Below are 13,850 nucleotides of genomic sequence, written 5' to 3'. Positions count from 1 at the left end.
GCAATAATCAATAATTGTCAATTCCTAGCAACCAGATAGATAGAAACAGATACCTTTTCTCCATATATCCATCTATTCTACAGGTATACCAATGGTTTAATCCAAAGGTTGTCTGTTAGAGATCATTGTAACTGTTCAGGACTGGGCATGCATCTAAAAATCTACTCCCAGCCCCATCAACACCCATGTAAAGCAGCAACAACAGCAGCAGCAGTTACTTATTGTGCTTCATCAGGGCTTGCCGTAATTATTAATGCTGAATGCAATTGCAGCATCTTTCACCTAAGGACCTAAAATGGCTTATAAGCATTAATGAACTAAGTCTAATAACACCCAAGAGATGAAGTCAGGCTTTTGACTATTACATTCAGCAGCGACCTGAAGGTAGAACGGTGCAGGTTCATTAAGGATGAACTTAAGAAGAAGGAAGAGAGGTCAAACTCATGGATAGGAATGTGGAGGTCAGCTAAAATCTATTCTGTTTGGCTGGCCGTGTTGGCAGGATAGTTTTCTAGTTCAGGTATTCTCAAAAATAAAAACAAATCTGCAAGATCAAAAGGAAGTTGCACCAGATGAGTTTGGGGTGGCAAAGTGTTTTTCAAAATGTATTCATGTACATTTTCTGTACTATTAATAGGGCAGCTTCTGTTGCACCTATGTAGTCTCCCTATTTACCTGTAAAATTCTTCCCATGTTCCTAGTATCATGAGACTATCATCTATCTATCTATCTATCTATCTATCTATCTATCTATCTATCTATCTATCTATCTATCTCTATCTATCATCGTCATCTATTTAGCTCTTATCTATCTATCTCTATCTATCTATCATCATCATCTATTTAGCTATCTTCTATATCTATCTATTTATCTCTATATCTATCTATCATCATCATCTATTTATCTATCTTCTAAATCTATCTATCTCTATCTATTTATCATCATCTATCTATTTATCTCTTATCTATCTATCTCTATCATCATCATCTATTTATCTATCTTCTATATCTATCTATCTATCTATCATCTATCTGTCTATCTATCTATCTATCTATCTATCATCTATCTATCTATCATCATCTATCATCTATCATCTGTCTAGCTATCTATCATCTATCTATATCATCTATCTCTGTCTTGAATCAGCATAAGCCCATGAAACATTTTAAAACAAAATAAATGTATCTTTAACTCCTAGATCCGTGATGGTGAACCTATGGCACGCGTGCCACAGGTGGCACGGGGAACCATATCTGTGGGCACGCGAGCATTGCCCTAACTCAGTTCCAGCGTGCATGCATGTGCCAGCCAGCTGATTTTCGGGCCTTCCGGGCCCACTGGAAGTTGGGAAATGGGCCGTTTCTGGCCTCCAGAGGGCCTCTGGGGGGGTGGGGAAGGCTGTTTTCGCCCTCCCCAGGCTCCTAGAAAGCCTCTGGAGCCTGGGGAGGGTGAAAAACGGGCCTACCTGGCCCACCGTGCCACTGCGTACCAAATGTCATGTACGCATGCGCAAAGGGCGGGGCACATACAATTATGAGTGTGGGCACATGCACGCGCTTCCCTCCCCATGCTTTTGGCACTCGATGGCAAAAAGATTAGCCATCACTGTCCTAGATCTTCCCCCAGACAGGAAGTAAAAACTATACCTCTCCATCAGATTCTGTGAGTTTATTCTAAATCATTTTAGATACAGTCAAAACTCATTCCAGTGGGAGCAAAATACCACAATTTCCTCTCAGAGTAATTCATGGGGGAATTTGTTTATATTTTTTAAAAGAACGAAAAACAACCCTTAAATTCCTGGTACTGAGCTAAATAGAATTGATCTCTTCAACCATGCAGTATTTAGGGTTATAATCATTTGTTAATGTATTACAAGAGAATATAGGATCAACAAAACAGACTTAGATGGTGGATTATATTTACAGGGTAGGAAAAAATCACATTAATGGTTTCACTCAAAATTTTCAAGACAATACATTTATGGAGGAAAAAGTAATCCTTAACAAACATACACATTCAGGACATGATGGTAAATTAGTAGAGCAGGAAAATTATGTGTTATCATCAGTCCTTTCTTTTTGAGAGAGTCTGGACTGTTTGATCCCCATATGTGGTTCCAACAGAAGAGAAGATAGCTCAGGGTTGAACTAAGGTTTTCTTGGTGCTCTCTGAGTTTGGTTGTTTGTGCAAGACACGTTAATAATGATACCAAGTTGGGTGATGAAATTTCTGCAGGCAAACAACTAAGCTCAGAGATCACCAAGAACTCCACGGACTGGACTGTTTTAGGGGAGGACAATCATTCCTGCATTATAAAAATATGGATGATTGCAGTGGATGACCATTGGGGAAAAAAACATCTACAGGAAGGAATTTCTGATTTCATTTCCATCCCATTTACGGTTTACAAGTTTTCTTTCCCTTCTCAATATGAGATTAATTTCCTCTACTCAAGCAGAACATCAGAGGTCTTGAGTCTCCAATTCTCTCAGGGGGAGAATTGTACTTTCAGATTTGCAAGATTGATGTCAGCCTTAGCAGATAGATCAGACAGAAAACAGCCAGATGAGCTAATTCTACTTTATTGTAAAGATATGTTGACAGAATCTTGCAAGTCCAAAAATATAGTTCTTCCTCCCTGCCTGCTCTCCTTTACAGCTCAAGAAACTAGGGAGGGTCTCTTCTGAAGCTCTTGCCTCACCCACTACCCAACTGCGGGCTGTGTGCTCTCTTATCTGACCATGTGCTGTGATGGTGTAATGGTTAGAATGCAGTATTGCAGGCTGAGGATGATGTTCGTCCATCGTTTTTGAAGAGGACCTTGACATCTAGCAGGTTGTGGGGCTGTCCATGGTGTGTCTGCAGGTGGCTGGTAAGGCCTATACGGGCACAGAATATTCTGCCACATGTCGGGTAGACATGTGGGCACCACTACTGCAGCATTTGCAGCTCTGGTTTTATGGAGTGCTTGCTTCTCTTGTGCAGTATTGCAAGCTAACTCACTGCTTACTACCAGGAGTTCGATCCTGACTGACTCAGGGTTGACTCAGCCTTCCATCCTTCTGAAGTCGGTAAAATGAGGACCCAGATTGTTGGAGGTCATATGCTGACTCTGTAAACCGCTTAGAGAGGGTTGTAAAGCACTATGAAGTGGTATATAAGTCTAAGTGCTATTGCTATTCCCTAACCAGCTCCTCTTGACCAAATTTTGCAGTGTCTTTCCAACATGCCATTACATTAGAAAGGATCAGAACCCAAATCTCTCTGTTCTTTCAGAGTTGGATCTGTAGGATCCAGGCTGCAAAAATCTGCACAAGTGCCAGATGGCTGGAAGGAATGAGGGGCTGTGATAACTGTTACTCACCATCTTGTGATCGTTAATCTGTCTTTCATTAATTAATTACTGATCATCTGGATTTTGCAGCCTGATGATGCTCTTCACAGCCATAGAACGGATGTGAAATTTTTCTGAACTATCATGTTCTGTTGCTCAGTACATTAGTCATTTCCGACTTATTAACATGAATATTTCTCCCATGTTTTATTCCTGAGGAATCCTTCCATCTGTTAAACACTAAAATACTAAAAAAATTAAAAATAAAAAAAATACACCAGCCGCTTTGATAAATCCAAATTGCTAGTTTTTATTTCCTTCCTTGGAACTGTGACCACATTCTTGCATATGTCAGGATCAGAACAAATATTTTTCTCCTTGGAAAAAGGGACAAAACAGTTCTGGGCATGCTGAGAAAGGACTGACAGATTTATCTTTAAAATCGTGGTCAATAGTGACTCATTCCTTCCAAATCAGATTTTATTTTTTATTTTTTTTAAATCAAGTAAATACTTTAAGTATAGGTTGTTAAGTAAATGAACAACTGGTTGGGTTGCATAAGACACCATTGCCAAAATAGTAGTAGGTGCCAAAAAGTAGTAGGTGGGTTTAGACAAGAACTAAGTTTAATTTTACATTTAGCTAACATTAAATATGGTTAATATAATTATAGTCATATGATTAATAACTTCCCTCTTTGTTACATTAAATATTAAGTTGGGAACTTGTAGAATCATTTTGTGAGCCATTCCTAAGGTTTTGAAGTACAAGGTGAATTAATTCTTTATGTTGTCCAGAGATTAGGAACCAGGATGCTGGGTCAGGAGAGAAGTAGTGGTTAAGGCACCACTAAGAAGAAACCAAGAAACTGCCATTCCTAGCCCTGCCTTAGGCACAAAGCCAGCTGGGTGACTTTGGGCCCATCCCTCTTTCTCAGCTTTAGGAAACAGGCAATGGCAAACAACCTCTGAAAATCTTGCCAAGAAAACTAACCCACACATAATAAAACCAACAGACAAAACCCTGACTCGAAGGAATACGCATGTAAGCTGGGTTTACACAAGTCAAGTCAAAAGCATTCATTTCATACAGGCTGGCTACATTAACTCGGTTAACGTAAGACTGCTGTGGGATAATTTCCAAGCTTCAGTGTCAACTTCGAGATGGACCAAGTCTGCCACAGCCATCTTTCCGTTTCTCAGCTGCCACACAGTATGGGAGGATAGGAGAGTTTTGAAATGTCAGACCAGACAATAACAACACATCGTCCCATGGGAACCAAGGTCATCTCAACAGATGCTGACCAGAGACTGAGAGGAGTTACCAGGGAAACGCCAGAACACCTAATTGGACAGTGTGACTCGTGACAATAGGGAGACGGAGCCATCTAATCTTTAATTATGTTGAAACCGCGGAAAATAGAATGGTTAGGGAAATGGTTTTGTTTTCATATGTGCCAATATGATGTACCCAATAAAATGGTTCTTTCAGAGAGTTGCAAGTCTCAGAGTGCTGAATTGGTTGGGTTCATTAGTCGGAACCTTGACATCCAGTTTTAAATTCTCTGCTATAGGCTTTAGGAATCGCTGTGAGAATTGTTAGTAATGTCAGAGTAGATGTGACATTCTATTGCTATCATCACTGTACTCTATACTCATCAGGATCCATGGTGGTGCAGTGGTTAGAATGTAGTATTGCAGGCTAATTCTGCTGACTGCCGACTGCCAGCATTTTGGCAGTTCGATTCTCACCGGCTCACTGTTGACTCAGCCTTCCATCCTTCCAAGGTGGGTAAAATGAGAACACAGATTGTTGGGGGCAATGTGCTGACTCTGTAAACCGTTTAAAGAGGGCTATAAAGCAGGGATGTCAAACTCGCGGCCCAGGGGCCAGATGCATCACATGCTGGCCCCGCCCCCACCTGGTTTAGTGAAGAGGGGGAAAGTCCCAATACATCATGTGATGCTGCCGTGACGATTGACGCCTCTGCTATAAAGCATTATGAAGCGGTATGTAAGTGCTATTGCTATCTCTTTTTAGACTTGATACAGGTAGCCCTCAATTATCACCATTCATTTAGCAACTGTTCAAAGTTATAACAGCACTGAAAAAAGTGACTTATGATTGGTCCTCACACTTATGACCATTGCAACATCCCCACGATCAAAGTTTGGGTGCTGTGCAACTAACATGTACTTACAACGATTGCAGCATCCCAGGGTCATGAGATCACGATTTGCGAGCTTCCTTAGCCTGCTTCCAACAAGCAAAGACAATAGGGGGGAACTGGATTTGCTTAATGACTGTGTGGTCCACTTAACAACTGCAGTGATTTGCTTAATAACCATGGCAAAAAAAAGTCATAAATGGGCATGACTCAAGTAACACCACCTTAGCTTAGCAACAGAAATCCTGGTCCCGATTGTGATCACGTGTCAAAAACTATGTAAATGCGAACACAATTTTACCTATGCATCTGTGACCAGTTGATAAAAGTAGGAACATGCCAGCAAGACCATTTGGAAACAAACAGACTATTAATTTCAGCCAGAGCATCTTGTTCTTTTAATTTTATGCTGGCCAACTTCCCCAGTCTAACCCTCCCCAGCTGTTTTAGATTTTAACAACTGTAATTCCTAGTCAGTTCCTCATCAATGGAGTCACAGAAATATCTGTAAAATTAACACCTCAAAAACCAAGATCATGGTCATCAGAAAACAACCCATTAATTTACCACCGATACAGTAACTTCGGAAGGAATACCACTAGAAAAAGTTGAAAGGATCACATACCTCGGTTCTAATTTACATGAAAGCTGGAACATGACAACTGAAGTAAAAACAAGGATAGATAAAGCTCGAACAGCATTCTTCAAAATGAAAAAAGTCTTCTGTAGCCTAAGATTGAAAATCAAGTGTCAGATGTAAATGCCTTATTCTCCAATGTGTAAATAGTGTACAGACAGGGTATCAGGGGTTAACTTATTCTTCACTTCTTAATGTATTCATAATTCACCACTCCCACATATAGCTCCACCCATTGTATATATAAGGAGCTACCTACACCATTTCCCTCGCTTCTATCTGTGAATATTCAGTGAATATAGAATGCCTAATGTAAATAAAGAATATATAGTTAAATCTTTAACTCTTGTTGATCTTATTGAGTCTGATCCTGAAAATATTGCAACAAACTGGTAGCAGAGGATGGTTAATTGACTCAATAAAAAAGCTTTAAGATGTCTAAGAAAGATAGGCCCAACACCAGGGCCTACAGCAAAGAAATGGAAACGGAACAAGAAATAATCAACGAATCCACCAATGCAATTTCGAGAGAATCCGAAGAATACACCACTGAAGACGAAGAAATAATTGATGACCAGGAGGAAACCGAAATAGGAAATAACGAACTCAGGTCAGAGATATTAAAACTATTAAAAAGTCAGAAGAATGATGAAAGCCTCATCGCGAACCTCCAAGATATGCTGAAGAACAGCGGAGCAGCGAGAGAGAAAAACATCACCAATGAAAAACCCAAAGATCCAAAAATAGTGAGTAATATGACTGCGGAGAAAATCATTACAAAGAAGAAAAACGATGATCCCGCGCAAAAATTTGAATGGCGGCCATCTTGGTTTCAACCGGCCTCCAAGATGAACGAAGCAGAGCCAATCAGCAAGCTCAATTCAAAATTTCTGGCGCGAAAAATATTATCAGACAACGAAAACAAAAAGGAAGATTCAAACACCTCAGAAGAATCAGAACCAGAAAGCGAGGAAGATCCAACAAAACACCAAATAAAATCAGCGATGAAAACGCTCTTTGCTGCATTTGGGCCAAAACTGAAAATTACTAAAAAGACACCAAAAAAGCGAACGAGCAAGCCAATGCCTCAAGACCTGCCCGCTCCCATCCTGACTACTAGAACGCTGACGCCGGAACCCAGAGAGCCCTGCCGATACCGCCCTACGCCGCAGACCGAAGCAAGCACCAACGCTCTCAATAGAAGAGGAAGAACAGCCACCGTCGCCAGAACCCCCAAAGTCGAACCAGAGACCGACTCATCTGAAGAAGAGCAGAGCGAGCAAGCCGCAATGAGGAGAACCTTCCACGACGACGCCGAAGAAGAAATGAGCAACGCGCATGCGCGAAACTACGCTGACGATCCGGGAAGACATGAACAGGAGAGAAGATCATGCAGACTCGTAGCGAGCATCCCCACGCCGTTTTGCAATTTTCTGCATTTACGAGACCACGGACTACCTCAGGTTGTAAGTAATGGACCCAATAATGTCGGAAATTTACCCAGTGACTTCCCAAAACTAAGGGTTGATGGCATTAATTTACAAGAATGGTATCAACAGCTCCAGGTTGTCTTTATGAAGGAAAACTTACTGTTTTTTATCACTAGTCCCCCAAAAAGACCTTGGACACTAAAAATAGATTGTTTACACCATAGAGCTTTTTTCTTAATAATATCTAGTGTGTCTCCTGCAATGTATCACAGCATTAAGCCAAATTTGACTGTTTCAGAAATTATTCAATGCATGTTTAATTTGTTTCACAGTGACAGTGTAGCCACCACCACAAGGATATCTAAAGACTTCTTTTCATCTAGGATAAAACCAGGGGTTTCCATAAGTGAACATTTAATATCTTTGAACAAAATAAGAGCTGAACTGCATTTGAGGGGGGAGGTGATTTCAGACCAAACAATGAAAAGTGTCATTATCAACTCACTTGATCCATCATGGGACAATTTTATGTCACATTTAGACACAATCAATCTAGGGTATTTATCCATAGAAAGTCTATCTAACAAATTGATAACAGAAGATAATTCTAGAAGGAATCGTTCTAACAATCACACAGAACATAAACCATATAGGAAAGTAGCTTTCCAAGAAAAATATAGTGGAACATTTAAATGTCATAATTGTGGATCCAGGGAACACAATAGAAGAGATTGCCCAAAATTCTTAAAAGAAAGATATAGATCAGAATACAGAAACAAATACGATTATAGACAGCCTTCCATAGAAAGGCATAGATATAGGAGCCCACCAAATCACAGAGAGAATAGAGGGGGCAGAGACAATTCAAAGGATAGAAAGTCTGGTTCACTGAATGGATTAAATAAACAAGACAACACTAACACACAACAAAGTGAGAACAATAATTGGCTTATTGATTCTGGAGCAACTAATCACACCACTAATAACAAAAGTATATTGTCTTCATTTGCAGAAGATAAATTTGTAATTAAGGTAGCTAACCAAGAAAAGGTTCAAGTATTAGGTAGAGGAAATGTAACCTTACCTGGTTTAGGAAAAATAGAGGGGGTATTACTAATACCTGAAATACCTCATAACATATTAAGTGCCATAAAACTAAGCAGAGATTCTGACATTAACATTGTCTTTTCAAAAGGAAAGGCAACTTTGGAAAAGAATAAAATAAATGTAGGCACTGTGGTGACTAAAGGAGGACTACCTTACCTAATAACAAAAGAAAAATGGTTACATAACATTGATTCAAATATGGAAGATTGTATTGAGATAGATGATGAGAATGTTAGCAACAGTGACAATGATGAATGTAAAATATCTCATGATCACACAGATGCACACAACGATAAGAAGCCAAAGATAGGCAAACCAATTCATGATGAGTGTGCTCACATATTGCATAGGAAGTTAGGACATGCCAGTTTTCCTGTAGTGCAAAAAATGACTGAACACGCAGAAGGTGTCAAAATAAAAAATTGTGAAAATTATCTGGAATGCTCAGTATGTAAATCTACAAAACTAAAAACTAGTCCCAGGCCAAAAAAATCTACCAGATCAACTAACAAAATTTTTGATTTAGTACACATGGACTTAGTTGGTCCATTAACCCCATCAATCACTTATAGGAAACGTTACTTCCTGACAATAGTGGACGATTATAGCCGCTATGGATTTGTTTACACATTAAAACACAAAGATGAAACATTTCAAAAATTTAAAGAATTTTACAAACGCATAGAAACACAACACAACATCAAAATAAAACAAATTATGACAGACAGAGGATGCGAATTCATGTCTAAAGAATTCTCACAATGGTTAAAAGACAAAGGAATGTTACATTACACATCTAGTCCATTTTCTCCGTTCCAAAACGGGATTGCAGAGAGAAAAAATTCCACATTACAAACCATGATTAGATGCACATTGGAAGATGCTGGCTTAAGCAAACAATTCTGGTCAGAAGCCTTACATTATTCAAATTACACACAAAATAGAACATGGTCCAGCATTATAAATAAGACACCATATGAAGTGATGTATAATAGAAAACCAAAATTAGCACACATGCATATATTTGGAGTCACAGCAGACGTACACATACCTAAACAATTAAGAAGAAAGGGAGAAAATGTGTCCAGGAGACTCAGATTTATGGGATATGAGACTGGCACTAAAGGATACAGATTCATTGATAGTAACAACAAATTTATAGTCTCCAGAACAGCTGTGTTCCATGAACAAGCTAACTGGTCTAAATTACATCTTAATGAGATATTCCCAAATAAACATGAAGATACAAAATCTCATGAGAAAGGGACTATAGAAAAACAAAATATCAACAAATATAGAAACAAAACTAAAACTTGGACAAATAGCCAACTCAAAATAAAGACAGACACACTAACAAAAAAGGAAGCAAGATATTTGCGTGATAACGATAGTAAACCCGAGAAAATCATTAGAAACACCAGAAATCAAATGCCAAATAAATACAAGGATTATGTAATGCACATGAATGGTGAACCAACAACACCCAATACATACGAGGAAGTGTTAAAACTTCCTCACGAAGAAAAAGAAAAATGGGAATTAGCAATGAAGAAAGAGATGGAAAGTTTACAAGGACTAAATGTATTTACACCTGCATCTGCACCTAAAGATAAGACAATTATTGGTACCAGATGGATATATAAAATTAAGAATTTAGAGGGAGGAAATACTCTATACAAAGCTAGATTGGTTGCACAGGGTTATGCACAGAAATATCCAGAGGACTATACTGACACGTATTCCCCCACTGTAAGAACAGAGAGTGTCAAAACAGCTCTAGTGGTAGCTTCAGCACTCAATCTAGATGTATTCCAATATGACATACAGACTGCGTACCTACACGCAAAATTAGATAAAGAAATATACGTGAGAGCACCTCATAGTCCATACACAAACAAAAATGAGACTTAGTTGTTAAACAAGAGTTTATACGGGCTAAAACAATCTGGTAAACGGTGGTATGATTGTTTAGTAAAAGTACTTAAGACCATGGACTTCAACGCTACCACTGCTGATAATTGTTTCTTTGTCAAGAGGGGTGATGATTACATTGAATTTGTATTGATTTATGTGGATGACATTTTATACATAGGAAAACATAAAGAAAGAAGAGAAACTTTTGTAACTAAACTAAATGAACATTTCTCATTGAAATCTTTAGGCAAGGTAAACAAATACCTTGGTGTCCAAATTAATAAGACAAAAAGGGGATTCAAACTTACCCAGAGAGATAAGATCATAGATCTTTTAAATAAATGCAACTTAAACAATGCCAAACCTTGTGATACCCCTATGCAAACTGACTTTCTAAGGAATTCTGATGAATCTTCTCCCGAGTTCAAGGACAATACATTCTATAGATCAATCATAGGTTCACTCCTTTACATATCTAATTGGACTAGACCGGACATCGCTTTACCACTCAATTTATTATCTAGGCATGTCAGCAAACCAACAATGTACCACTGGGAAGCTGTTAAAAGAATTTTAAGATATTTAAAAGGTACACTAGACTTTTGTTTAATGTTAGAACCTAATGATATTAAAGAACCAAAGCTTACGTGTTATGCAGATGCAGATTGGGCTGGAGACACCTCATGCAGAAAAAGCACATCTGGTTATGTATTTCTCTTAAATGACTGTCCAGTTTACTGGTACACTGGTAAACAAGAACTAGTGGCTACTTCAACAACAGAAGCGGAATATGTTTGTTTATCCAAGGCCGCAAATAATCTTGTATGGTTTAATGATTTAATTTCAGATGTCTGGAAAAAACCTGCTCTGCCTTTTGTTATGCATGAAGACAATAAAGCAGCCATTGAAATATCTAGATCTGATGCCATTGGACAAAGGTCCAGACATATAGATATAAAATTTAAACATGTGAGACAATTATCTCAGGATGGATTTATTAAAGCAGTGCATTGCGACACTTCAGAACAATTAGCTGATATATTAACGAAGCCTTTACCTTCTAAACAGCATAAATACTTAACCTCTAAGTTGTATGTTTTGTATTGTCCTGAATCTGAATGTAACTGGTGTTGTATAACGAATCGGCATTTAGAGGGGGATTTGTCAGATGTAAATGCCTTATTCTCCAATGTGTAAATAGTGTACAGACAGGGTATCAGGGGTTAACTTATTCTTCACTTCTTAATGTATTCATAATTCACCACTCCCACATATAGCTCCACCCATTGTATATATAAGGAGCTACCTACACCATTTCCCTCGCTTCTATCTGTGAATATTCAGTGAATATAGAATGCCTAATGTAAATAAAGAATATATAGTTAAATCTTTAACTCTTGTTGATCTTATTGAGTCTGATCCTGAAAATATTGCAACATCAAGCTTGTCAGATGCTACCCCTTTTCTATCCTGCTCTACGGAGTGGAGAGCTGGTCTCTGACAGAAAGTCACTTGAAGAGACTAGAAGCATTTGAAATGTGGATTTACAGGCGGCTGTTACATATAACCTGGGTTGACAAAATCAGAAATGAGGATGTGATAAGCCACCTGGGAAAGCCAAGGGAAATCATCAAAACCATAAAAAAACCAGAAAAATACAACATACCTCACTTAATCCTCCAAGGAAAGATTGAAGGTCCAGGCAGAAGAAGAACATCATGGCTTCCAAATCTAAGGGACTGGTTTGGACAAAACTCAACAGCACTTCTTTGTGCGGTGTTGATAAAAATAGGATCTCCAACATGATCGCCAATGTCCGATGACAGATATGACGCAAGAAGAAAGAAAAGAATTCCTAGTCAACATCACCTTTTCAGCACCAGCACACAACTGAAGGCCAAACATTAGGAGGACACTGGAGCTTTTTAATCAATCAATGTCATGGGAAATTCTCCTACATTTTCTAATTTAAACTATTGTCTGTTTTATCACTTCCATCTTGTTCATTGTATTTCCCGCCCCCCAAAGCCTGTTTAATACTGCCATTTCATATTTATACACGTTTAATAAAAGATGGATCACTGAAGCCACAAAAAAATTACTCAGCTGTTATAAAATTAATTTGAACTCATTGACCTGTAAAGAGAGGAATTTTCCCATCAAGGCTGGGGACTGGCTGATGTAAACGTCTCCCTTATGGTTTTTCCAGCAGGCTGGAGGGATGAAGTCAGCTGAGAAATAGCAGTGGTGGCATAATACTTGAGCTCTTGATTAACTTAATCCTGGTTTATTCAATTAACCCAGTTTTCAGAGTCCAGACCATGGGTGGGCTTCAAAAATTTTAGCAAGGGGTTCTCTGCCTGGTTGCTGGGTGGGCATGGCCTCGTCGGTCTCCTGCACTATGGGGGGGGGGTCATTTTTGCCCTCCCCGGGCTCCGGTGGCTTTCCTCGAGCCTCTGGGAGGGTGAAAATGGCCTCCCCAGGCTCCATAGGCCGGAAACGGGCCTGTTTCCAGCCTTCCCGAACTTCCAGTAGGCCCATTTTTTACCCACCCCAAGCTTCCATGCATGCCCTGCACTTACCTGCATCCAAAACAGGCCGCATGGGGAGTGGAGGGTGAGGTGGGTGTAGCAGGTAGGATGAGGGGGTAGGGGAGTGGAGGGTGAGGTAGGATTTGGAGATTCTCTGAACTGCACAGAATCTTAGCTAGAGATTCTCCTGAACCCCCCCCCAAACCCCCAGCAGCCTACCCCTGGTCCAGGCTACCCACCTAACCATAAACTAACTATTTTGGCAGAGCTGATCCAACAATCTAAGACAGGGAGCCACAAACTGTGTTTTAGAGTGAGACAATGTGAGACAGAAGCCAGAAAGATGTCATTTCTAATTAATGGAAGAAACGTGGCCTGTTTAATTTAATTAGAAGTGGAATGGGAGGAAGGAAGGAAGGAAGGAAGGAAGGAAGGAAGGAAGGAAGGAAGGCACAAAAATAATAATAACTATTCCCCCCCCCAATAATTCTCCAGAATACAGCAAAAATTTGAGGTTTTCCAAACATATCCTTCCCACTCTCTAGAATTTGATTTTGAGGGAACCTGGGAAAGATGCCAAAACTTTCACAATGTTAACAGCAACTTACCTGACCACAATTTTAAAACAGCTATCTTCAAGTTGGCAATATTAAAGCCAGAGGAAACAATAGGAACCATGGTTTACCAAGGACAAAAATCCAAGCATAAAAATAATAGATGAAATTA

Source organism: Pantherophis guttatus, chromosome 2 (assembly GCF_059756535.1).
Source record: "Pantherophis guttatus breed Tessera chromosome 2, ASM5975653v1, whole genome shotgun sequence".
Taxonomy (NCBI): Eukaryota; Metazoa; Chordata; class Lepidosauria; order Squamata; family Colubridae; genus Pantherophis; species Pantherophis guttatus.
Note: the sequence above shows the minus strand (reverse complement) of the source record.